The sequence below is a fragment of the Lygodium microphyllum genome, chromosome 11 (genome assembly GCF_053477565.2).
Source record: "Lygodium microphyllum isolate KBCC chromosome 11, Lygodium_microphyllum_v1.1.10, whole genome shotgun sequence".
NCBI classification, from domain to species: Eukaryota; Viridiplantae; Streptophyta; class Polypodiopsida; order Schizaeales; family Lygodiaceae; genus Lygodium; species Lygodium microphyllum.
This window is the reverse complement of record NC_141145.1, coordinates 81,913,279-81,938,737: the sequence shown is the minus strand read 5'-3', so window position 1 is coordinate 81,938,737 and position 25,459 is coordinate 81,913,279.

Sequence of the window (25,459 nt, the reverse complement as noted above, 5' to 3'; positions counted from 1 at the left end):
TAGAAGAATCGAGATATCCTCATCTCGAGATAGACTGGGGATATTGAAGATTGAGAGAGCTTTCATCCATCCAGGTAGCATCCTCTTCAGGATAATATTTCCACTGGACGAGGCATTCTCTCAAGGTTCTGGATCTTAGTTGTCTCACCCTAGCATCTAAAATCTTGTCCGGCCTTAGTTCAAGGACTCATGACTAGGCATTATAATTTGTGAGTCATCAAGTACATGATTAGGGCTAGGTACATACTTCATTCTTCAATAGACTGATATGGAATACATTTATGAACCTTTAGGTTTTCAGGGAGTTGCAGTCTATAAACATTAGGTCTTAAGCACTTGAGGATCTTGTATGGTCCACAATACCTTAGCTTTCTGCAATCTCCTAAGGATAGAGAACTCTTCTTTGGGCATACGTGAATGAAGACCATGTCTCCTTCCTCAAATATTCTATCTTGACACTTCAAATCCGTATATGCCTTCTGTCTATCCTTCGCAGCTTTGATGTCCCGAGAAAGTGAAATTATGAGCTTCGCACAATATCTTCTATTTAAATAACTGGCTTGCTCGTATACATACTCTCATCCTATAGTAGACAAGTCCACTACTGACAGAGAATTCATGATACTTAGCCTCTAGCTTTTGTTCCTGGTCCTTGATAGAGACTTCCCTTAGCATCCTTTGATAGGCTAGATCATGGCATCCTTCCTCTCTAGCTAGCTCAAGTATTAGGTCGTTTGGCAGTTGACCATGCAATGGACGTTTGCTTCCTCAATAATTCTGTCAAAGGTGCTGCAATCAAGGCATAGTTTTAGATGAAGATCCTATACCATCCTGTCAAGCCAAGAAAACTACGTATCTTTTTGACAGATACTGGTATTGGCCATTCAAGCACATCTCTGACTTTGGCTGGGTCTACTGATATTCCTTCTGATGATACTATGAATCCTAGATATTCAATCTGACGTTTGAAGAATGCACACTTCTTCATTTTTGCATACAACTTATGAGACCTCATTGTCTCCAAAACAATCCGTAGTTGAGGTTCATGATCTTCTTCCTGTTTGGAATAGAGTGTCGTCAAAGAAGACAAGCACGAAGTCATCAAGATATGGTCTAAAAAATATCCTGCATTAATCTATTGAAGGTGGCAGGTGCATTTGTAAGCCTGAATGACATAACCAAGAATTCAAAGTGCCCATATCTTGTATTGAAGGCCGTTTTTGGAATATCCTCATCCTTGATCCTGATTTGATAGTAACCTGACCTGAGATCAATTTTGGAGAAGATCTTTGCACCTTGAAGGCGATCAAGAAGCTCATCTATTCTAGGAATAGGGTACTTGTTCTTGACTGTTGATTGATTCAACCCACGGTAATCAATACATAGTCGAAGTGTCCCATCTTTCTTTTTCTGGAATAGGACTGGAGCTCCCCATGGTGAATTGCTAGGACAGATGTAGCCCTAATCTAGTAGTTGCTTGAGTTGTTCCTTCAACTCAATTGCTTCCGATATAGACATTCTATAGGTTCTCTTCACAATTGGCACAGCTCCTATTACTGGCTTGATCTCATGATCTACTTCTCTTTGAAGTGGGCGTTTTTGTTAACTCTTCAGAAACTACGTCCACGTATTCCTTCAGCCAAGTGACCAATTCACTTTACTTCTTTATCAATATTCATAGTCAAGACAATCGGGAAAAAGTTTTATTCCATTCATATCAGCATAGCCCTTTCGGGGCACAATTATTTCTTGGGCCGATGGAGCAAGTTAATACATTAATTCGAGGAGAATAAGATATTATTGCATTCAGCTACAGGAACTGAGTAGTAGTACGGATTGGGGTCATTGATTTTCAGGAATCGATAGTTCATTGGAAGATTAGGGTATCTTTTCCTTTGATATCCATTCTTCTCATGACGTCCCAAAACTTTGATTCGGTCGGCAGGGATTCTTTGAATCACTTCTCCGTACACATACTTATTCTGGTTAACCCTTCGACCTCCAACCTGCAGGCTCGCGTTTGCATGAGCCTCAACAAAGACGAACAGCTTTACGATCCTCAAATCCTCCATCCACTTGATTCTCTTCAAGTTAATTTGAAGGTACGCAGGTCGATAGGCAGTTATGTAATAGATCCCTGAAACACCCATCCATCTCTGTTCCACGTACACAGGCGATGGATTGTAAATGCGGTCTAAGATGTTCATCATCTCAACCCTTTGTCGATAATTTCTGGAATGCATCGTGGTCATAAACATGACTTGGAACACTAAGAACTTGTTCCATGCTTCGTAATTCTGGAAGACAGCAATCAAAGTAAGGAAATGTTTGGGACACAACATTTGCTTTACTTCTTCTTATTAAAATTTCCTAAAAACAAGTCCTTTGTTGGTTGGCTCTGATACCAACTGTAACGTGTCCACTAGAATCATCCCGGACACGTCTTAGCAGTCCATCGGGAAGGATATGTCTAGAAAGCTCCGCCCGGCACTCCCATGGAATGTTACGGGACTTGCGATCTAGGTCTTCCCGTGTCTGCCACGTAGCGGAAGTATCCTGGCCGTTCCCACTTAGGATCGACCTGAGTTTGGGTTTTCCTGTTTGGTCATTAGCTAGCAACAACTAGCGTCAGACCCGAGCGAACTACTTTACGCAGAAACGCCAGGTCCGAAGCGGATTCATGCTGCACTTGGTTCAAGGAGAATGGGAAACGAGAGGGATGCAAGGCTCGACCTCTCTGCCATAAGGCATAGTCCCATTCCGTTCCCCTAAAACAGCGTGAATCGGGTAATAGTTAATTCTAAGTCATCGTTCTCGTTACTTGTTTCGGAGATGACGATCATCCTCTATTCGTTGAAGACTTTGAGAAAAGTTCCCGGCTAACCGGGACCACCCATCCATAGGACGGACCCATGGTCCATCCTCCGCACTTTCCTCGGTTTGTTTTAGTTATGTAATTACCTACCACATTAGTTTGACATATACAAACAGCTTCTTTGATTAACCCTGTTATGCACTGGTTCCTTCACGTAATCTTATCACAGGACATAAAGAAAACAATGCCAAACAACTTCTTTATTATCATTTTATCCTTTTATCTTTGAAATACAAGGAGTTCCCACCTGTAGGCGTATTCATAATCCGCCCGAAGGCTATCCAGTAATCCACCAGGGATCACTAATCCAAGTTTTCACCCGTAGACTAGTATGCGGGCCTCGAGATCCAATCCCGAGTCACGTTAGCCTCTTGTGCAGGGCCCGGAAGGCGAGGGATTTACGGCCAGAGCCCCCCTGGCACCCAAGCGTCCTCCTGCTCCAAGTAGAACTCAACGGAGAGACCTCTCGCGGCGGGTTCAGTCCACGTTCGCGGCGCGGCTAACAACCCCCTTGGTTAGGGTCAGGCAGGCAGTCGGGGGTAATTGAAGCTGCCTCTCCCTTCAGGCTTCAACCTGAAGCTTTAGATATCTTTTCATCCTTTAGTTCCTTGAGCAAACAATGCAAACAGTGCTTTCTAAACTATTACAAGCACAATCAATTCCAGTGGTCGTTTAGCTGGCAAACTGTTAAGGAGTGACTCCTTTTCTCCGAATGCAACCCGCATTCGATCCGGAATCAATTGCAACTTGGCAAGATTCCTATCATTCTTGGGTTAGGGTCATACCCTACCAATACTTTAGGTTTTGTTGTGGTAGGTTCCAGCGACCATGTCACTTTAGTTTATTGTCTGGTTATTTGCTTCAAGGCAAATACCTAACTTTCCTTTTTTCTTGGCAATTATCCCCCAAGAAAAGTGAGTAACAGGATGATTACTCATCCTCTTGTAAGTTAAATTCTTTCAATAACTTGCCAACCCCATTTCGAGGGATGACAAAACTCTCTTGTGGACAAATTTCAAGTCTATACGGTGTTGCAACCTTTTTGCACATGTGTTGCATCATTCCACGGGATCATTCCACCCATTGAATGGCGTCCTCCGGCCACGGAATTACCTCTAGCCGAGTAGCAGGGTTTAGGGTATCCTCCAACCCATTCCTAATTATGTTGGCCCATGGTCCTAGAAATTTGCAACTCCGTCGGAGTTTCATCATTAGAACGAATGATCCTTAGGATAAAACCTTAGATCATTTTATGCATGAATATCCAATTGATTCGACATTTCGTGAACGTGTGTAAGATCTTTGGGTTTGCGGGTTTAGACTTGGCAACAAGTGTAAAACTAGGTCGAATTCTTATTGCACTTGGCACTTGGGATACCTATCATATCGACTGAGCCATGCCCATATGAATCCCTTGTGTTTAGGTTACTTAGACAACTCAATATACTTGTATTGCGACAAGGATGAACCTTCTAAAGGTAATAAACTAAATCTACAGTAGAACAATAGATACAACTTCACCAATACGTGTAAACATGCGATTCACTGCTTCTACGCATCACATGGTTCACAATAACCCTATCTTTCCTTGGCAAAATAAAAATGCCTGATAATCTGGATACTAACTTTCCTAGGTCCTACTAGGACTTACATCAAATAATCATGCCACTTGCAAGTCCATAGATCATTTTCGTGCCCTTCTATTCCTTTTCGAATAACATCTTATGGGTGTTAACTTTTCCTCATGAATCATTACAAGGAAGATTTATCTAAAAATGGGACATGCCATTAATCTTTCCATGCCTAGTAAAAAGGTGTACCTCAATAATTTCAACCTTGTAATGAGGCAACAGTTGTCCTAGGCTCGTCACTTTTGAATACACAAAAGGAAACTTACTAATAAGGTCCTGCAGATGCATAGACACCTCATGCTCTTTTCATTAACTCCATTGAACGTACCGACGATCAATTTTCATATCTTAAGCTATTTCTAATAAATGTTCAAATAGCCAATTCATTTTTCCAATTGCATTTAACTTGACTAGTTGCATTTGACATGCATGAGTGCTTCCTAATCCATGAAGTTATCGTGATTAATTCAATACTTCTGTGTGGAATCCAAATAGATCAAACCTGGACTTGTGGGCTCCGGGAAATATCCTCGTAAATACCAGGAGAAGATCCTTCCGCAGGCGCGTCTTATGACTTTTTAGGGCCCATCATGACATAATTACGGACTTCCAGGTTGCCTTTTCCCTTATGCAATCGGTGAATTTGCTCGCCCTGGTACGCAGCCTCAAGATCTTGTTCTTTTCTCCCTGGTACGCAGGAGATCCCTTTCGAATTGTGGATCCCTGGGAATACCAGCTTGGGGAATTTGGCCTTATGGAAGGCCTCGCGGGGTTGGAGCTTGGTTCCTGGAAATGGGGATTTTATGAATGGATTTTCAACAATTGGACCTTACGAGGATGTTCGCGGAAAGGCCTCTTGCAAATTGGCCTTGCAAGAATGGAGGCTTTAGAGTTCTTCTTCTCCTTCCCTGATATCCTAGGACTGGCCTTGTAGGTGATTAGTGGGAAGGCCTTTATGGGATTCCTCTCTTATTCTTCAAAATCCCGGCCCTGGGAAGACTGGTGGGAAGGGGTTTTTGTAGCCTCCTCTTCTTCAAAGTCTCGGATGGACTTATTGGGTGATTGGTGAGAAGGCTCGTAGCTTTCTTCTCTTCAAAGTCCCGGGGGGGTGTGGATAGACCTATGGGGGGAAATGTAGTGGGAAGGGGGCTTAAGGAAGCCCCCTTAGAAGCTTCCTAGAGAAGCTTCTAAGAAGCTTCTGTCAGCACGTCCACGTCGGGAGAGGGGAGGGTTCGTGATCCAGCGGCGGACTGAAGTGGCCGGGCGGCTTCACGGCAGCGGACTGTGGCGGCGGGCGGCTGGCGGACTGGGCGGCAGCGTTTCCTTCACGTGGCGACGGCCTGGTCTCCTTCCCCTTTCCCAACGGCGGCAGCAGCCCGTCCTCTCCTTCCATAGCCGTCCTTCCTCCACACGGCCACCTCCCTCACACGGCGATAGCCTTCTGCCGCCTTGTCCTCCCTTCCACAGCGACGGCCTTCACACGACGCGTTCAGCACGTCCTCCTCCCTCTCCCCCTTTCCCCCCCCCCCCCCCCCCCCAAGAGGGGGTTCTTATAGTCCAAGGGGGGAGAGGGGACCTCCCCACGTGGCCTTTTGCATGGCTCTCTCCACCCACCTCCTCATGCTGCCCATACTAGCCCATCCCTTTCCCCCAGCCACACATCGGCTGGGGAAGATAATAAAAAAATTTGCAATTACCTTATCCTCTTGACCTCTTCCCAAGAGGCTGTTTACCCGCGGCTATGCAGGTTTGAATCCCCGGCCTTATTTTCCTAAGGTGGAGTGTCTCCATTTCTCGCGTGTGGTTATAGATTAGCTGCTGGCACTGGTGATAATCTTTGCACGAGATTTACACGACGTGCGGGAAGTCAATATTTACGGCACGCAGTGTGCGGAAATATTACACATTCTTCTTGTATTTCCTTAGCTTGTCGGATACCTCACGCTCTTTAATTGCAACTTATAATTCTTCCATACTCCAGTGAAGTTCTGCAGCCTCCTCTTTTGATCAAACTACTATTGCCACTGTGACCTCTGCGCGAGGGAGAAGACACCCTGTCAGAGGATGTAGAATTGCAGGTTTATCATGGCTGCGATGTGATGGGCTCCGTCTCCAACTAGAATGAGATCTTTTCCCCCCAGTCTGTCGTCTTGATCTTCTCTGTCCGCTTCCTGGTTGGAATCGTCCTCTGTCGAGTATTATGTTCGCTGATGATCATCACCATTGAACTTCGTCTTCTTCTTCACTGTCATCGCTTTAGCAGCTTCATTAAACTCCCTTGTTAGCTTCATCTTCAACTTCATCGTTCCCTTCTTTGTTGCAGTAGACTGGTTCCTCCCGATGACAAGATCATAGCAAAAACTCCCTAACAATGCTTGGAGCATGCCTGGCAGCTTCTATGGCTACAAGGATTGCCTTGGAACGCTCTCACCTCTGTTTTTGGATTGCCTTGGAATGCTCCCACCTCTGTTTCTGGATTGCCTTCGAACGCTCTCACCTCTGTTTCTGGATTGCCTTGGAACACTCTCACCTCTATCTCTCGAATGCCTGTCCTTCCTTCAATACGAAGGTCTCTCCAGTCTCTCTCGATCTCCCTAAAAAAAACTTTGCCTGTTCCCCCTTTTTCTCCTTCCCTCGTCCAGCGCAGAGTACCTTCGATCTTGAATCCCCAGCTTACATTAGCCACCATTTCGAATTTTCTTGCGCCCCCCATGCCATCCTATTTTCTTCCCGATTCCTCTCCAAAAGCGGCCCTTTCTTTTCTCCCCTTTCAAATCTACTTTTTCCCCCCTTGTCCCATTCAAAAAAAACTCTTTTCTTTTTCTATCTCTGGGAATGCCTTTTCTGCCCCTCCAGTAAAGCGGCTCCTGAAAATAACCATCTTTAAATTTGTTCTTTTCGTGAGCCTCTTTGGCACAACAAAGAGGCACAACCATATCTTTGTCGTTTCCTTTAATGAAGACCTCAATCAAATTTCTGTCGACTTATCCTGTTCCTATGGTTGCACAAGCTTTCAAGTAGATAACATATGTAAGAGAATTGGCATGCACACCCCTTGATGTTGCATCTCCTCATAGCATCACATAGTCATATCACCTTCACGATTATGAACATAGACATCTAGCATTATTGTTCACGATATAACATCATGGACAGTCAATTTCTCAAACGCTTCTCGTCCTTCCTTGATAAAACCACATTTTCCATACATGTCCACGAGCATGTCACCAACAACAGAGTCTCTTCCTAGACCCTTAGGATGATCTCAGCATGTATCTCTTGGCCCATTGGAAATGCTCCTATGCTGCCACAGGCTTTCAAACGAACCCTTGGTCACAATCAAAGTGGTCCATGAGATTGCATCTCGAGTCACCAATCTACCAAAATTCCTTATTCTTCTTCATCTTCCGCATAGAATGAAAGAGCAAACATAACAACTAAGTATGTACAAAGTATCAAATCACACACACGACTTTTGGGTGGTTTACACACCTCCAATGTGCAGCAATACGACATCCACCCCCTCTAATCCTGCGCATCCTCCGGATGGGCCAACTACCCATGATCATTATCATCAAGATTCACAAACAGATCAATCTCTTCATTATGCATTTCCGGTAGATCAACAAGATTATCTGTCATATCATCTGTCTCTTCCATTGGAGTTTCTTGTCATTGCTCTTCTCTTGAAAATTCTTCCAATGCATAATCCTCATCATTTCTTTTCTTGAAAATCTTGATTCTTTTTCCAGCAATAGGCACTCTAAGCACTGTCCCATCCAATTCAGTCAGCTCATATGTTGCATTATCAAAGACATGTCTGACTATGTACGGTCCAAACCATCTTTTCACCATCTTCCGAAGTGCAGTATGCTGATTTTCAAGGCTGCTATCAAAGATCAATACCCAATCTCCCTCTTTTATTGCTCTAGGACGCAAACGATGCCTACTGTCCAACCTGTCCTTATTCCTTAGTCTAGCAACTTTCAACCTGTCAATAGTTAGCTGAATATCCTCAGGTCTCCTCTCCAACTGTCGAATCTGAAGAGCTAAGAGCTCTTCTCTCGTCAAATCCTCCTGCCAAGGTAAAACTAACCAAGTCAAAGCACAAGTTTCAATCGGCATAACAGGTTTTTGACCATACATCAACTCTGCAAGCATATATCCTGTGGTAACACTATGAGTCGTACGATCAGCCCACAAAGCAAATGGTAGAAGTCTTGGCCATTCTCCAATCCGTCCTCTGCATGCTTTGGCTAATGCTTTCACTATCGGCGGATGCCCTCTTTCACTCTTCCCATTTCCCTCTGGATTATATGCTGTGGTTAGAGCCAACTTGATTCCTAGCTGAGAGAAAAACTCCCTAGCTTCATCTGCATCCAATTCACCACGATCCGCAGTGATCTTACCCACACAACCATACTTGCAGAAAATTTCCTCCAATAAGAACTTACACACTGCACTAGTGGTCTTCGTTCTCAAATATCTGCCCTCAACATGATTGGTAAGATCCTCTCTAGCCAAAACAATGTACCTCATCTGCCATAGACCCATAGGCATGGTAACCAAATCAACTACCCACTTATAATGAATGCATAGTGGATAGGTCGGATGAAGCTCATCTTGATGACGCACTACTGAATACATCTGGCAATCTCTGCAAGTCTCAACAAAGTGAGAAACATCTCTATACATGCCTTTCCACCAATATTTCTCCTTGATTTTCTCATAAGTAGCCCATACTCCTCTATGACCAGCCCAAGGACTCTTATGAAACTCCCTCATCACCTGTAACTGTGTCTCTCTATCACAGACAACCCGCAAAGGTAATCCGCCTCTTTTCTTTGGATGCTTCCAAAGAAATCCGTCCTTGAGAAAATAACCATAGGCTTTCCTTCTGATCTTCTTGAACTCTTCATCTGTCCATTCATCTCTTTTGCTTAGTGTACTAAGGTACTTGCCAATCTACAACCAATCTCCAACATAGAGTTCTTCTATGAAAGCCACAATATCATAGACATGACAAACATGATCAACCATAGTGGCTGAAAATTTTGCATCATCCTCTTCTGCAAGTAGAGTCTCCTCATCATCATATCTGGCTCTAGACAACATATCTGCCACTGGATTATCCTTGCCTGCTATGTGTTTAAATTCCGGATTTAATGACTTGATATATGCAATCCATCTCAGCATAGCTATATCCGGAGTAGAGCAACTCGTGATCATACCAATCAATGGCAAGCAATCTGTCTCTACCACAACTGAAGCTCCAATAAAGTACTCCTTGTCACATTTGAGAGCCGTGACAATCCCCAATAACTCCCTCTTGATTTGCGGATATCTCCTTTGTCTCTCGTTTAGGACTTTCGCCCCAAACCGAATAGCATACCTATTTCCATCTGCATCATCTTGACCCACAGCCCAACCTATGCCAATTGGACTAGTGTCAACTGTCAATACAATAGGCCTTTCACAATTATAATCCGCTTTCCTGAGAGTAAGAGCATTCTGCAATAACTTCTTCAATTTCCGCATGGCTCTAGTGTGACTCTCATCCCAATAAAATTTCTGCCCCTTTCGAAGCAGCTGATACAAACAATCTACTATGTGTGCAAAATGAGGTATCCAAATCATATAAAACACACAAGCACCAATGAATCTCCGTACCTCTGAAGTGGTAGAACAATACTCTGCAATCTTGCCTATAGCATTCACCTTATCAGGTGAGGGTTTTCTGCCATAATATCCACACATATGCCCAACAATGACAACCTCATTCACTCCAAAAACAGATTTTTGCCCTGAAAGTGTCAAGTTCACTTCTTCTAACCTGGCTAAAATCTTCTCACATGCTGAAATATGATCAGCCACAAAGTATCTGCATCCCTGCTCATTTAGGCTCTCATTCTTCTCTTCTTCTGCACACCCCTTAATGGGCACATCATCCAAGAAAGGCATAGTAAGCTGAGGTATGTAATCACGAAGGACCTTATGCATGGCATTCATCATATGCGCAACAGAATTAGTGGCACCTTGAGGCAAGGTACACATCCTGACAAGCCCAATAGGAGTTCTCATGGTGGTTATGTCCCTGCTTTCCAAAGCCAGCTGAAACTGATCATATCCTGAATACAAATCACCCAAAGAATAGATGGCGCGTCCAGCAAATGCCTCTGCAAACTCATCCACAACTGGACCTATACCAACATTCCTAATAGTAACTCTGTTCACTAGCTGCATGTCTTGAATAAATCGGAGAGTACCATTCTTCTTTGGAACTGTAAACCACCTGTTTGAGTATGGTGCAGAGGAAGGCTCAAGAATTCCCATCCTGATTTTCTCATTCAATAAATCAATCAGCTTTGGCAAGTGTGCTTTAGGCACTGGAATAGGTCGGAGATTCCATGGGATATGAGGAATAGTAAAAATCACCATAGGAGCAACAATATCAGGATTCACACATCCAATCTCATGCGGGAAAAAAGCAAATCCCCTTCCATGACGCTCAAGCATATCCTGAAAGCATTGCTTCTCTATGGGTAACAAGAAATCACCATTTCCAATTTTCAATTCAGCAAGAGTCTCTGCTAAAAACTTATGACCAATATGCTCCGGATTCCTCAAAATTTGCTGTTTAGCAACCCTCTCTATTTGCTGATCACTATCAGGTGGAAGCGGTACAGCAACCGGCTTCACCTTCTTATCCACAGTTTTGTATTTCGTGTCAACCCTGGCTTCATTATGCTCTTCTGCATTACATAAACCTTGCTGTAAATCAGCAATTCTGCACTCCAATGGCTGAATATTCTCAGCCCTTTGCTCTATGGACTGCATAGGAATAGCCCCAAACTCTGAATGCTAAAATATTTCAGCAGTAAACTCTGTTGGCTGAAAATTTTCAGCCCTGTGTCTCTCTGAAAGCTGATCATAACTAGCTGGAAACTCTGTTTGCCGAATTTCTTCAGCACTCAACACTTTTGCTGAGTTACCTCAACCTCTGACTCAATCTGTGACATAAAATCTGCAATTTCATGAAACATGTCCAGGGACTGCACTAATACATTACCGTGACAATTCAGCATATCAGTTTTCAGCATATCTCCCATCTCTGTCATCGTATCTGCACAAATCACACTGTCATACATCCCATCTATGTGCTCATCATCCTCCAAAATTCCTGCATTTTTCAAATTTTTCTCCTTCCTGCATATATACTGCTTGGCAGCTCTAGACAACCTAGAAGTCTTCTGATAACTCATCGAACTGTTTGCTGAAATCCCAACATAACCGGAGGAGAAAACACTGCTGCCAGGAGGCGAGAACTCCAATCTCCTCTCCTCTGTACCACCGTCGTCTCGCGAAACAGCGGTACCTAATGAAAACCCGAATCCCTCACAGTGGGCAAAGGTGCATCTATGAGAGTATCTTTGTTTCTAACATGGTTCACACATACAGTCATAAACTGAACTGCTCTCATACCATCTTTACTGCGAATTCGTGCATAAGCAGATCCATCATCCATGACCTTTGTTTCCATGCACATCTCTGTAATGAATGGCTAACCAAGAATTATGGGATAAGATCATGAATCCTGCACAAAGAAATGAAATCCTCCTCTACATCACCAATAGAAACCCTGACACTAGGACAAGCAGCATACAAATCACCTGCAGTGTTATTGGTAGCTCTCATACGCCACCCATGCTCTACATCCATAGGCCATCTATTACTCTCATAAACTCCACGAACTATGAGATTAATCTCTGAACCATGATCAACCAATGCAACATAAGGCACCTGTTTCTCTCCAATCTTTACCATCGTCTCTGTAGTTGCCCTAGCCCAATGGCTCCGCGAAAAGTGACTACGCGGTATCATGACAGGCTCATCAATTTCAGCATAATGCATAGGCTGAACCCTCTTCTCTACCTGCGGAAAAACAGAAGCATTATCAACCATATCCTCATCCTCATCCTCATCCAACTCCCCAATCAAAACTCCCTATGTATCAGTGGTAGACAATGCATACCTTTTCCTCTTCAGGACCTCCTAAAACTAATCCTGAAACTCTCTTTTTGAGATGCCCAAAATCTCAAAAATAGTGAAAGTCACCTCACTGCCAAGTATCTTATCATTAAAGACTTTCTTCATATCTGTAGATATCTCAATATCGGACATCAATCTGAATCCTGGCTGCTTTCTCTCTCTAGGCTCTTGCCTCTTTTCTCTCTTTTGAGCATCCTCCATCTGTTGATCTGGCCATGATCGTGAAGACGGTCCTGTAGTAGGTGGAGTAACAAACTCACCCCCTCTAGTCTTCTTAGCTGCGCTTGGATTTTCTTCATCCCTCTTACACTTCTCCTCAACAAGTACATCTGCACCATGAGATTTAGCCAAATAAGCATAAATAGAATACCTGTCAACAGGCGAGTCCCAACCTGTCTCTGATCTGATGCTAGAGCCTGCACTAGTCAAAACAGTTTGCTGAATTTTCCCCTTGTTTGCAGTCTCCATAGCATAAGTCCATAGCGTTGACTGAGTCTTTGATCCCTTCTCAATCTGGACTCCATATGCATAAGCATCACCTCTAGCTGTCACATAAGAAGTACGCGCAGCCATGTCCTCCACTAACTTCTTCATTCCACCTTTACCAAAGTTGGTAGCAAGTGGAGCTCTTGTCTCAGTCAACCAAATCTTACCATCTTGCCCCCAATATACCAAATTCTGCCTCCTTGCATCGTGGAAAGAGTCACAATCCCTGCAATGCTGATGGTCCGTACTATCACACCAAATACATCTCCGATCTCTCCTAGGTGCACTAGGAGCACTCCTAGGTGCAGTAGGAGCACTAGAAGAAGTAGCAAGCCCAGTCGATGCAAACTGCTCCTTCAACTTTCCTACCAACTCCGCTTTGACTGACTCCATTGTCAAATCTGTGATGCCTTTGATTATGTCATCAAGAGAAGTAAGCACCGATGGAGCGGATGGTTTTGGAGCAGAAGGTGTAGGCATCGGTCGTGGAACAGGAGGAATAGGTGGAGTGGAAACAGTAGGCACTGGCATAGGCCAAGAAACTGGCTGAGGAGGAGAAGAAATAACAGGGATAGAAGTAGGCATAGGAGTTGATGATGGTGTAGGTGTCATGCAACCATTCTGTAGGCGAGTCTTCCATATCCTCCTCTTGGTCAAAGTCGAGACTGCATCCTGAGCATCCTGCCAATCAGTTTTAAGACCCATAGGCTTCGTGTGATCTTCAAGAAGCTCACCCAATTCTTCTTAAAGAGCAGGATCTGCTGCTTGCAAGAAAAGCTCAACTTTTTCAACATCCAATGCTCTTTGTTCAATGGCATCAAGCTGACTATACCTTTCTTCGAATTCTCGAATCAACTCCGAAGCAGCTAGACCTTTGTTTGGCATGTAGACCCACTCTCGGAATGACCGCCGAGTCGCCATACCAAAGTCCTCAAGAAAGTATTCTTCTTTCAAGGCCTTCTTAAAATCTTGCCAATGTGTATTTTGAATAAAAAGATCAGTCACTTTTGTCCTCAAAGCGGGTGTGACAAGACGAAGGAAGTACTTACTCATAAGTCCAGCAGGGACTCCAAAAAACCCCATCTTGATCTCATATGTCCTCAAATATGCTGAAACATTACGCCCGTCAAATAGCTTCTTCTCATTCTCAATTTCTTCAATAGACTTAGTCGCACTGTTTGCATTCTCCTGCTCCGAATAGAGTTGCCTTTGCTGAGACAACTACTGTTGATGCAATTGTTGTTGCTGTTGCATATACAATTGTGTTTGTTGATTTTGGAGCTGCATATACATGGACATATTCTCCAAAATCTGCTTTAGATCCTCCGTTGAAGTACTTGACGCAGCAGTCATAGATGGAGCTGAAGTAGACGCAGCTGGAATTGTAGAAGAAGCTGAAATAGAGGCTGAAGTATCTCCCATCCTGAAATTTCTGCGACGCTTTCACGTCGCGTTCACCAAAGATGTCGAAGGGTTTCTGAAAGCAAAGTCGCGACCACAAAGGACCTTGATTAATTTCAGGATAGAAGATCAATCATACAAATAAGCAAGATGATAGGATTTGTGAGCAGCAAAAGCACTAATATTGTGCAAGAAAAATCTGCAGAATCCACTATTCAATCAGCTAAATATTTCGACAATCTCTGAAACTCTTGACCAATATATATCAGTCCTCAACTCTTTCGCTGATAGATATCAGCCTCAATAACTTTGGAAACCATAAAATCACAGCCTATGTCTCAATATGCTGACATACAATAGCAAACTCTGTCTCTTGCTGAGTGATCTCAGCTATCTACTCATCTCTCATAGAAATTGTAGTCTCTGGATGCATAACAAGGAAAGAATCCTGCACATAACTTAAACTCTCTGTAGTACTCTCTGCATATTCCATGTTTGAAGGTGGCTTTGTTGGGTAAAAATCCTTCTTGTAGCATCATAACATACAAACAAAGGCATCCCGTCCTTACCACACTATGTGTAAGCAGAAATCATAGCATTCCATGAGATGGCATCTCGCACTAGTAAAGTTTTGGAATTCTAGATGAGCTTCAATGATGCAACTACGGTTACTATACATGCTCACAGTTGCAATTGTTAGGACAATATTGCAATCTGATTCCCGTTAGTGATTAAAAAAAAATTGTTTATTATGTACCACATGGTGGAAACATTGTGAGCTTTCAATGTGTTCAGATAATGAATCTCAAAAAGCCTATTACCCTGGCATGAAGCAAAAACTGAAGAGTTGAAGTAAGGGGCCTATTCTTTACGTGCCACTCAGTGCATCCATATCCTGAGCTGCACCACCATAGCTGCTATGACGTGCATTCAGGTGAGCTCTTCTGCTGAATCCCTGCATTATATTTAGTTCACAGTCTTGAAAACCTTGGGCAGGTGTCCAAATAAGCCTGTGTGTCCATATTCATGTGGAAGAGCATACTCGGGCAAGAAAATTCTGAGGGAGAGGGAAGCTATATTGTGTATGCCCTTTGAAGCAACACCATCAACAAAGGAAGGATTGGCACAAGCGGCGGTACTGAACTCCAAAGGAGAGCTGAATCCATCCTTATTGCTGTGATTTAGCAACCTGTGAGCTTTAAATCGTTGTGCAGAGCAGAATTCGATTTGGAGTAAGCAGCTGGTAGTACTTTTGCATCAAGCTTCTCGAGGTAGTTCCGGAAGAAGCGCAGAGAAGGATCCTGAAGAATCGAAGGATTTCTTTCGTAGAGTTGGATGAAAGGCTTGAGCATGTATGACATTCTTCTTGTATTTCCTTAGCTTGTCGGATACCTCACGCTCTTTAATTGCAACTTATAATTCTTCCATACTCCAGCGAAGTTTTGCAGCCTCCTCTTTTGATCAAACTACTATTGCCACTGTGACCTCTGCGCGAGGGAGAAAACACCCTGTCAGAGGATGTAGAATTGCAGGTTTATCATGGCTGCGATGTGATGGGCTCCGTCTCCAACTAGAATGAGATCTTTTCCCCCTAGTCCGTCGTCTTGATCTTCTCTGTCCGCTTCCTGGTTGGAATCGTCCTCTGTCGAGTATTATGTTCGCTGATGATCGTCACCATTGAACTTCGTCTTCTTCTTCACTGTCATCGCTTTAGCAGCTTCATTAAACTCCCTTGTTAGATTCATCTTCAACTTCATCGTTCCCTTCTTTGTTGCAGTAGACTGGTTCCTCCCAATGACAAGATCATAGCAAAAACTCCCTGACAACGCTTGGAGCATGCCTGGCAGCTTCTATGGCTACAAGGATTGCCTTGGAACGCTCTCACCTCTGTTTCTGGATTGCCTTGGAATGCTCTCACCTCTGTTTCTGGATTGCCTTGGAACGCTCTGACCTCTGTTTCTTGATTGCCTTGGAACGCTCTCACCTCTGTCTCTGCAATGCCTGTCCTTCCTTCAATACGAAGGTCTCTCCACTCTCTCTCGATCTCCCTAAAAAAAACTTTGCTTGTTCCCCCTTTTTCTCCTTCCGTCATCTAGCGCAGGTACCTTCAATCTTGAATCCCCAGCTTACATTAGCCACCATTTCGAATTTTCCTGCGCCCCCCATGCCATCCTATTTTCTTCCCGATTCCTCTCCAAAAGCGGCCCTTTCTTTTCTCCCCTTTCAAATCTGCTTTTTCCCCCCTTGTCCCATTCAAAAAAAACTCTTTTCTTTTTCTATCTCTGGGAATACCTTTTCTGCCCCTCCAGTAAAGCGGCTCCTGAAAATAACCATCTTTAAATTTGTTCTTTTCGTGAGCCTCTTTGGCACAACAAAGAGGCACAACCATATCTTTGTCGTTTCCTTTGATGAAGACCTCAATCAAATTTCTGTCGACTTATCCTGTTCCTATGGTTGCACAAGCTTTCAAGTAGATAACATATGTAATAGAATTGGCATGCACACCCCTTGATGTTGCATCTCCTCATAGCATCACATAGTCATATCACCTTCACGATTATGAACATAGACATCTAGCATTATTGTTCACGATATAACATCATGGACAGTCAATTTCTCAAACGCTTCTCGTCCTTCCTTGATAAAACCACATTTTCCATACATGTCCACGAGCATGTCACCAACAACAGAGTCTCTTCCTAGAGCCTTAGGATGATCTCAGCATGTATCTCTTGGCCCATTGGAAATGCTCCTATGCTGCCACAGGCTTTCAAACAAACCCTTGGTCACAATCAAAGTGGTCCATGAGATTGCATCTCGAGTCACCAATCTACCAAAATTCCTTATTCTTCTTCATCTTCGGCATAGGATGAAAGAGCAAACATAACAACTAAGTATGTACAAAGTATCAAATCACACACACGACTTTTGGGTGGTTTACACACCTCCAATGTGCAGCAATACGACATCCACCCCCTCTAATCCTGCGCATCCTCCGGATGGGCCAACTACCCATGATCATTATCATCAAGATTCACAAACAGATCAATCTCTTCATTATGCATTTCTGGTAGATCAACAAGATTATCTGTCATATCATCTGTCTCTTCCATTGGATTTTCTTGTCATTGCTCTTCTCTTGAAAATTCTTCCAATGCATAATCCTCATCATTTCTTTTCTTGAAAATCTTGATTCTTTTTCCAGCAATAGGCACTCTAAGCACTGTCCCATCCAATTCAGTCAGCTCATATGTTGCATTATCAAAGACATGTCTGACTATGTACGGTCCAAACCATCTTTTCACCATCTTTCGAAGTGCAGTATGCTGATTTTCAAGGCTGCTATCAAAAACCATTACCCAATCTCCCTCTTTTATTGCTCTAGGCCGCAAACGATGCCTACTGTCCAACCTGTCCTTATTCCTTAGTCTAGCAACTTTCAACCTGTCAATAGCTAGCTGAATATCCTCAGGTCTCCTCTCCAACTGTCGAATCCGAAGAGCTAAGAGCTCTTCTCTCATCAAATCCTCCTGCCAAGGTAAAACTGACCAAGTCAAAGCACAGGTCTCAATCGGCATAACAGGTTTCTGACCATACATCAACTCTGCAGGCATATATCCTGTGGTAACACTATGAGTCGTACGATCAACCCAGAAAGCAAATGGTAGAAGTCTTGGCCATTCTCCAATCCGTCCTCTGCATGCTTTGGCTAATGCTTTCACTATCGGCGGATGCCCTCTTTCACTCTTCCCATTTCCCTCTGGATTATATGCTGTGGTTAGAGCCAACTTGATTCCTAGCTGAGAGAAAAACTCCCTAGCTTCATCTGCATCCAATTCACCACGATCCGCAGTGATCTTACCCACACAACCATACCTGCAGAAAATTTCCTCCAATAAGAACTTACACACTGCACTAGTGGTCTTCGTTCTCAAATATCTGCCCTCAACATGATTGGTAAGATCCTCTCTAGCCAAAACAATGTACCTCATCTGCCATAGACCCATAGGCATGGTAACCAAATCAACTACCCACTTATAATGAATGCATAGTGGATAGGTCGGATGAAGCTCATCTCGATGATGCACTACTGAATACATCTGGCAGTCTCTGCAAGTCTCAACAAAGTGAGAAAAATATCTATACATGCCTTTCCACCAATATTTCTCCTTGATTTTCTCATAAGTAGCCCATACTCCTCTATGACCAGCCCAAGGACTCTTATTAAACTCCCTCATCACCTGTAACTGTGTCTCTCTATCACAGACAACCCGCAAAGGTAATTCGCCTCTTTTCTTCGGATGCTTCCAAAGAAATCCGTCCTTGAGAAAATAACCATAGGCTTTCCTTCTGATCTTCTTGAACTCTTCATCTGTCCATTCATCTCTTTTGCTTAATGTACTAAGGTACCTGCCAATCTGCAACCAATCTCCAACATAGAGTTCTTCTATGAAAGCCACAATATCATAGACATGACAAACATGATCAACCATAGTGGCTAAAATTTTTGCATCATCCTCTTCTGCAAGTAGAGTCTCCTCATCATCATATCTGGCTCTAGACAACATATCTGCCACTGGATTATCCTTCCCTGCTATGTGTTCAAATTCAAGATTTAATGACTTGGTTATGTCCCTGCTTTCAAAAGCCAGCTGAAACTGATCATATCCTGAATACAAATCACCCAAAGAATAGATGGCGCGTCTAGCAAATGCCTCTGCGAACTCATCCACAACTGGACCTATACCAACATTCCTAATAGTAACTCTGTTCACTGGCTGCATGTCCTGAATAAATCGGAGAGTACCATTCTTCTTTGGAACTGTGAACCACCTGTTTGAGTATGGTGCAGAGGAAGGCTCAAGAATTCCCATCTTCATTTTCTCATTCAATAAATCAATCAGCTTTGGCAAGTGTGCTTTAGGCACTGGAATAGGTCGGAGATTCCATGGGATATGAGGAATAGTAAAAATGACCATAGAAGCAACAATATCCGGATTCACACATCCAATCTCATGCGGGAAAAAAGTAAATCCCGTTCCATGACGCTCAAGCATATCCTGAAAGCATTGCTTCTCTATGGGTAACAGGAAATCACCATTTCCAATTTTCAATTCAGCAAGAGTTTCTACTGAAAACTTATGACCAATATGCTCCGGATTCCTCAAAATTTGCTGTTTAGTAGCCCTCTCTATTTGTTGATCACTGTCAGGTGGAAGCGGTACAGCAACCGGCTTCACCTTCTTATCCACAGTTTTGTATTTCGTGTCAACCCTGGCTTCATTATGCTCTTCTGCATTACATAAACCTTGCTGTAAATCAGCAATTCTGCACTCCAATGGCTGAATATTCTCAGCCCTCTGCTCTATGGACTGCATAGGAACAGCCCCAAACTCTGAATGCTAAAATATTTCAGTAGTAAACTCTGTTGGCTGAAAATTTTCAGCCCTGTGTCTCTCTGAAAGCTGATCATAACCAGCTGGAAACTCTGTTTGCCGAATTTCTTCAGCACTCAACACTTTTGCTGAGTTACCTCAGCCTCTGACTCAATCTGTGACATAAAATCTGCAATTTCATGAAACATGTCCAGGGACTGCACTAATACATTACCGTGACAATTCAGCATATCAGTTTTCAGCATATCTCCCATCTCTGTCATCGTATCTGCACAAATCACACTGTCATACATCCCATCTATGTGCTCATCATCCTCCAAAATTCCTGCATTTTTCAAATTTTTCTCCTTCCTGTATATATACTGCCTGGCAGCTCTAGACAACCTAGAAGTCTTCTGATAACTCATCGAACTGTTTGCTGAAATCCCAACATAACCGGAGGAGAAAACGCTGCTGCCAGGAGGCGAGAACTCCAATCTCCTCTCCTCTGTACCACCGTCGTCTCGCGAAACGGCGGTACCTAATGAAAACCCGAATCCCTCACAGTGGGCAAAGGTGCATCTCTGAGAGTATCTCTGTTTCTAACATGGTTCACACATACAGTCATAAACTGAACTGCTCTCATACCATCTTTACTGCGAATCCGTGCATAAGCAGATCCATCATCCATGACCTTTGTTTCCATGCGCATCTCTGTAATGAATGGCTGACCAAGAATTATGGGATAAGATCATGAATCCTGCACAAAGAAATGAAAATACTCCTCTACATCACCAATAGAAACCCTGACACTAGGACAAGCAGCATACAAATCACCTGCAGTGTTATTGGTGGCTCTCATACGCCACCCATGCTCTACATCCATAGGCCATCTGTTACTCTCATAAACTCCACGAACTATGAGATTAATCTCTGAACCATGATCAACCAATGCAACATAAGGCACCTGTTTCTCTCCAATCTTTACCATCGTCTCTGTAGTTGCCCTAGCCCAATGGCTCCGCGAAAAGTGACTATGCGGTATCATGACAAGCTCATCAATTTCAGCATAATGCATAGGCTGAACCCTCTTCTCTACCTGCGGAAAAACAGAAGCATTATCAACCATAACCTCATCCTCATCCTCATCCAACTCCCCAATCAAAACTCCCTGTGTATTAGTGGTAGACAATGCATGCCTTTTCCTCTTCAGGACCTCCTGAAACTGATCCTGAAACTCTCTTTTTGAGATGCCCAAAATCTCAAAAATAGTGAAAGTCACCTCACTGCCAAGTATCTTATCATTAAAGATTTTCTTCATATCTGTAGATATCTCAATATCGGACATCAATCTGAATCCTGGCTGCTTTCTCTCTCTAGGCTCTTGCCTCTTTTCTCTCTTTTGAGCATCCTCCATCTGTTGATCTGGCCATGATCGTGAAGACGGTCCTGTAGTAGGTGGAGTAACAAACTCACCCCCTCTAGTCTTCTTAGCTGTGCTTGGATTTTCTTCATCCCTCTTACGCTTCTCCTCAACAAGTACATCTGCACCATGAGATTTAGCCAAATAAGCATAAATAGAATACCTGTCAACAAGCGAGTCCCAACCTGTCTCTGATCTGATGCTAGAGCCTGCACTAGTCAAAACAGTTTGCTGAATTTTCCCCTTGTTTGCAGTCTCCATAGCATAAGTCCATAGCGTTGACTGAGTCTTTGATCCCTTCTCAATCTGGACTCCATATGCAGAAGCATCACCTCTAGCTGTCACATAAGAAGTACGCGCAGCCATGTCCTCCACTAACTTCTTCATTCCACCTTTACCAAAGTTGGTAGCAAGTGGAGCTCCTGTCTCAGTCAACCAAATCTTACCATCTTGCCCCCAATATACCAAATTCTGCCTCCTTGCATCGTGGAAAGAGTCACAATCCCTGCAATGCTGATGGTCCGTACTATCACACCAAATACATCTCCGATCTCTCCTAGGTGCACTAGGAGCACTCCTAGGTGCAGTAGGAGCACTAGAAGAAGTAGCAGGCGCAGTCGATGCAAACTGCTCCTTCAACTTTCCTACCAACTCCGCTTTGACTGACTCCAGTCTCAAATCTGTGATGCCTTTGATTATGTCATCAAGAGAAGTAGGCACCGATGGAGCGGATGGTTTTGGAGCAGAAGGTGTAGGCATCGGTCGTGGAACAGGAGGAATAGGTGGAGTGGAAACAGTAGGCACTGGCATAGGCCAAGAAACTGGCTAAGGAGGAGAAGAAATAACAGGGATAGAAGTAGGCATAGGAGCTGATGATGGTGTAGGTGTCATGCAACCATTCTGTAGGCGAGTCTTCCATATCCTCCTCTTGGTCAAAGTCGAGACTGCATCCTGAGCATCCTGCCAATCAGTTTTAAGACCCATAGGCTTCGTGCGATCTTCAAGAAGCTCACCCAATTCTTCTTGAAGAGTAGGATCTGCTGCTTGCAAGAAAAGCTCAACTTTTTCAAAATCCAATGCTCTTTGTTCAATGGCATCAAGCTGACTATACCTTTCTTCGAATTCTCGAAAACTTCGAAGCAGCTAGACCTTTGTTTGGCATCTAGACCCACTCTCGGAATGACCGCCGAGTCGCCATACCAAAGTCCTCAAGAAAGTATTCTTCTTTCAAGGCCTTATTAAAATCTTGCCAATGTGTATTTTGAATAAAAAGATCAGTCACTTTTGTCCTCAAAGCGGATGTGACAAGACGAAGGAAGTACTTACTCATAAGTCCAGCAGGGACTCCAAAAAACCCCATCTTGATCTCATATGTCTTCAAATATGCTAAAACATTACGCCCGTCAAATAGCTTCTTCTCATTCTCAACTGCTTCAATAGCCTTAGTCGCACTGTTTGCATTCTCCTGCTCCGAATAGAGTTGCCTTTGCTGAGACAACTACTGTTGATGCAATTGTTGTTGCTGCTGCATATACAATTGTGTTTGCTGATTTTGGAGCTGCATATACATGGACATATTCTGCAAAATCTACTTTAGTTCCTCCGTTGAAGTACTTGACGCAGCAGTCATAGATGGAGCTGAAGTAGACGTAGCTGGAATTGTAGAAGAAGCTGAAATAGAGGCTGAAGTATCTCCCATCCTAAAATTTCTGCGACACTTTCACGTCGCGTTCACCAAAGATGTCGAAGGGTTTTTGAAAGCAAAGTCGCGACCACAAAGGACCTTGATTAATTTTAGGATAGAAGATCAATCATACAAATAAGCAAGATGATAGGATTTGTGAGCAGCAAAAGCACTAATATTGTGCCAGAAAAATCTGCAAAATCCACTATTCAATCAGCTAAATATTTCAACAATCTCTGAAACTCTTGACCAATATATATCAGTTGTCAACTCTTTCGCTGATAGATATCAGCCTCAATAACTTTGGAAACCATAAAATCACAGCCTATGTCTCAATATGCTGACATACAATAGCAAACTCTGTCTCTTGCTGAGTGATCTCAGCTATCTACTCATCTCTCATAGAAACTGTAGTCTCTGGATGCATAACAAGGAAAGAATCCTGCACATAAACTCTCTGTAGTACTCTCTGCATATTCCACGTTTGAAGGTGGATTTGTTGGGTAAAACTCCTTCTTGCAGCATCATAACATACAAACAAAGGCATCCCGTCCTTACCACACTATGTGTAAGCAGAAATCATAGCATTCCATGAGATGGCATCTCGCACTAGTAAAGTTTTGGAATTCTAGATGAGCTTCAATGATGCAACTACGGTTACTATACATGCTCACAGTTGCAGTTGTTAGGACAATATTGCAATCTGATTCCCGTCAGTGATTAAAAAATTTTTGTTTACTATGTACCACATGGTGGAAACATTGTGAGCTTTCAATGTGTTCAGATAATGAATCTCAAAAAGCCTATTACCCTGGCATGAAGCAAAAACTGAAGAGTTGAAGTAAGCCCTATTCTTTACGTGCCACTCAGTGCATCCATATCCTGAGCTGCACCACCATAGCTGCTATGACGTGCATTCAGGTGAGCTTTTGTGCTGAATCCCTGCATTATATTTAGTTCACAGTCTTGAAAACCTTGGGCAGGTGTCCAAATAAGCCTGTGTGTCCATATTCATGTGGAAGAGCATACTCGGGCAAGAAAATTCTGAGGGAGAGGGAAGCTATATTGTGTATGCCCTTTGAAGCAACACCATCACCAAAGGAAGGATTGGCACAAGCGGCAGTACTGAACTCCAAAGGAGAGCTGAATCCATCCTTATTGCTATGATTTAGCAACCTGTGAGCTTTAAATCGTTGTGCAGAGCAGAATTCGATTTGGAGTAAGCAGCTGGTAGTACTTTTGCATCAAGCTTCTCGAGGTAGTTCCAGAAGAAGCGCAAAGAAGGATCCTGAAGAATCGAAGGATTGCTTTCGTAGAGTTGGATGAAAGGCTTGAGCATGTATGACATTCTTCTTGTATTTCCTTAGCTTGTCGGATACCTCACGCTCTTTAATTGCAACTTATAATTCTTCCATACTCCAGCGAAGTTCTGCAGCCTCCTCTTTTGATCAAACTACTATTGCCACTGTGACCTCTGCGCGAGGGAGAAAACACCCTGTCAGAGGATGTAGAATTGTAGGTTTATCATGGCTGCGATGTGATGGGCTCCGTCTCCAACTAGAATGCGATCTTTTCCCCCTAGTCCGTCGTCTTGATCTTCTCTGTCCGCTTCCTGGTTGGAATCGTCCTCTATCGAGTATTATGTTCGCTGATGATCCTCACCATTGAACTTCGTCTTCTTCTTCACTGTCATCGCTTTAGCAGCTTCATTAAACTCCCTTGTTAGCTTCATCTTCAACTTCATCGTTCCCTTCTTTGTTGCAGTAGACTGGTTCCTCCCGATGACAAGATCATAGCAAAAACTCCCTGACAATGCTTGGAGCACGCCTGGCAGCTTCTATGGCTACAAGGATTGCCTTGGAACGCTCTCACCTCTGTTTCTGGATTGCCTTGGAACGCTCTCACCTCTGTTTCTGGATTGCCTTGGAATGCTCTCACCTCTGTTTCTGGATTGCCTTGGAATGCTCTCACCTCTGTCTCTGGAATGCCTGTCCTTCCTTCAATACGAAGGTCTCTCCACTCTCTCTCGATCTCCCTAAAAAAAACTTTGCATGTTCCCCCTTTTTCTCCTTCCCTCGTCCAGCGTAGAGTACCTTCGATCTTGAATCCCCAGCTTACATTAGCCACCATTTCGAATTTTCCTGCGCCCCCCATGCCATCCTACTTTCTTCCCGATTCCTCTCCAAAAGCGGCCCTTTCTTTTCTCCCCTTTCAAATCTGCTTTTTCCCCCCCTTGTCCCATTCAAAAAAAACTCTTTTCTTTTTCTATCTCTGGGAATACCTTTTCTGCCCCTCCAGTAAAGCGGCTCCTGAAAATAACCATCTTTAAATTTGTTCTTTTCGTGAGCCTCTTTGGCACAATAAAGAGGCACAACCATATCTTTGTCGTTTCCTTTAATGAAGACCTCAATCAAATTTCTGTCGACTTATCCTGTTCCTATGGTTGCACAAGCTTTCAAGTAGATAACATATGTAATAGAATTGGCATGCACACCCCTTGATGTTGCATCTCCTCATAGCATCACATAGTCATAT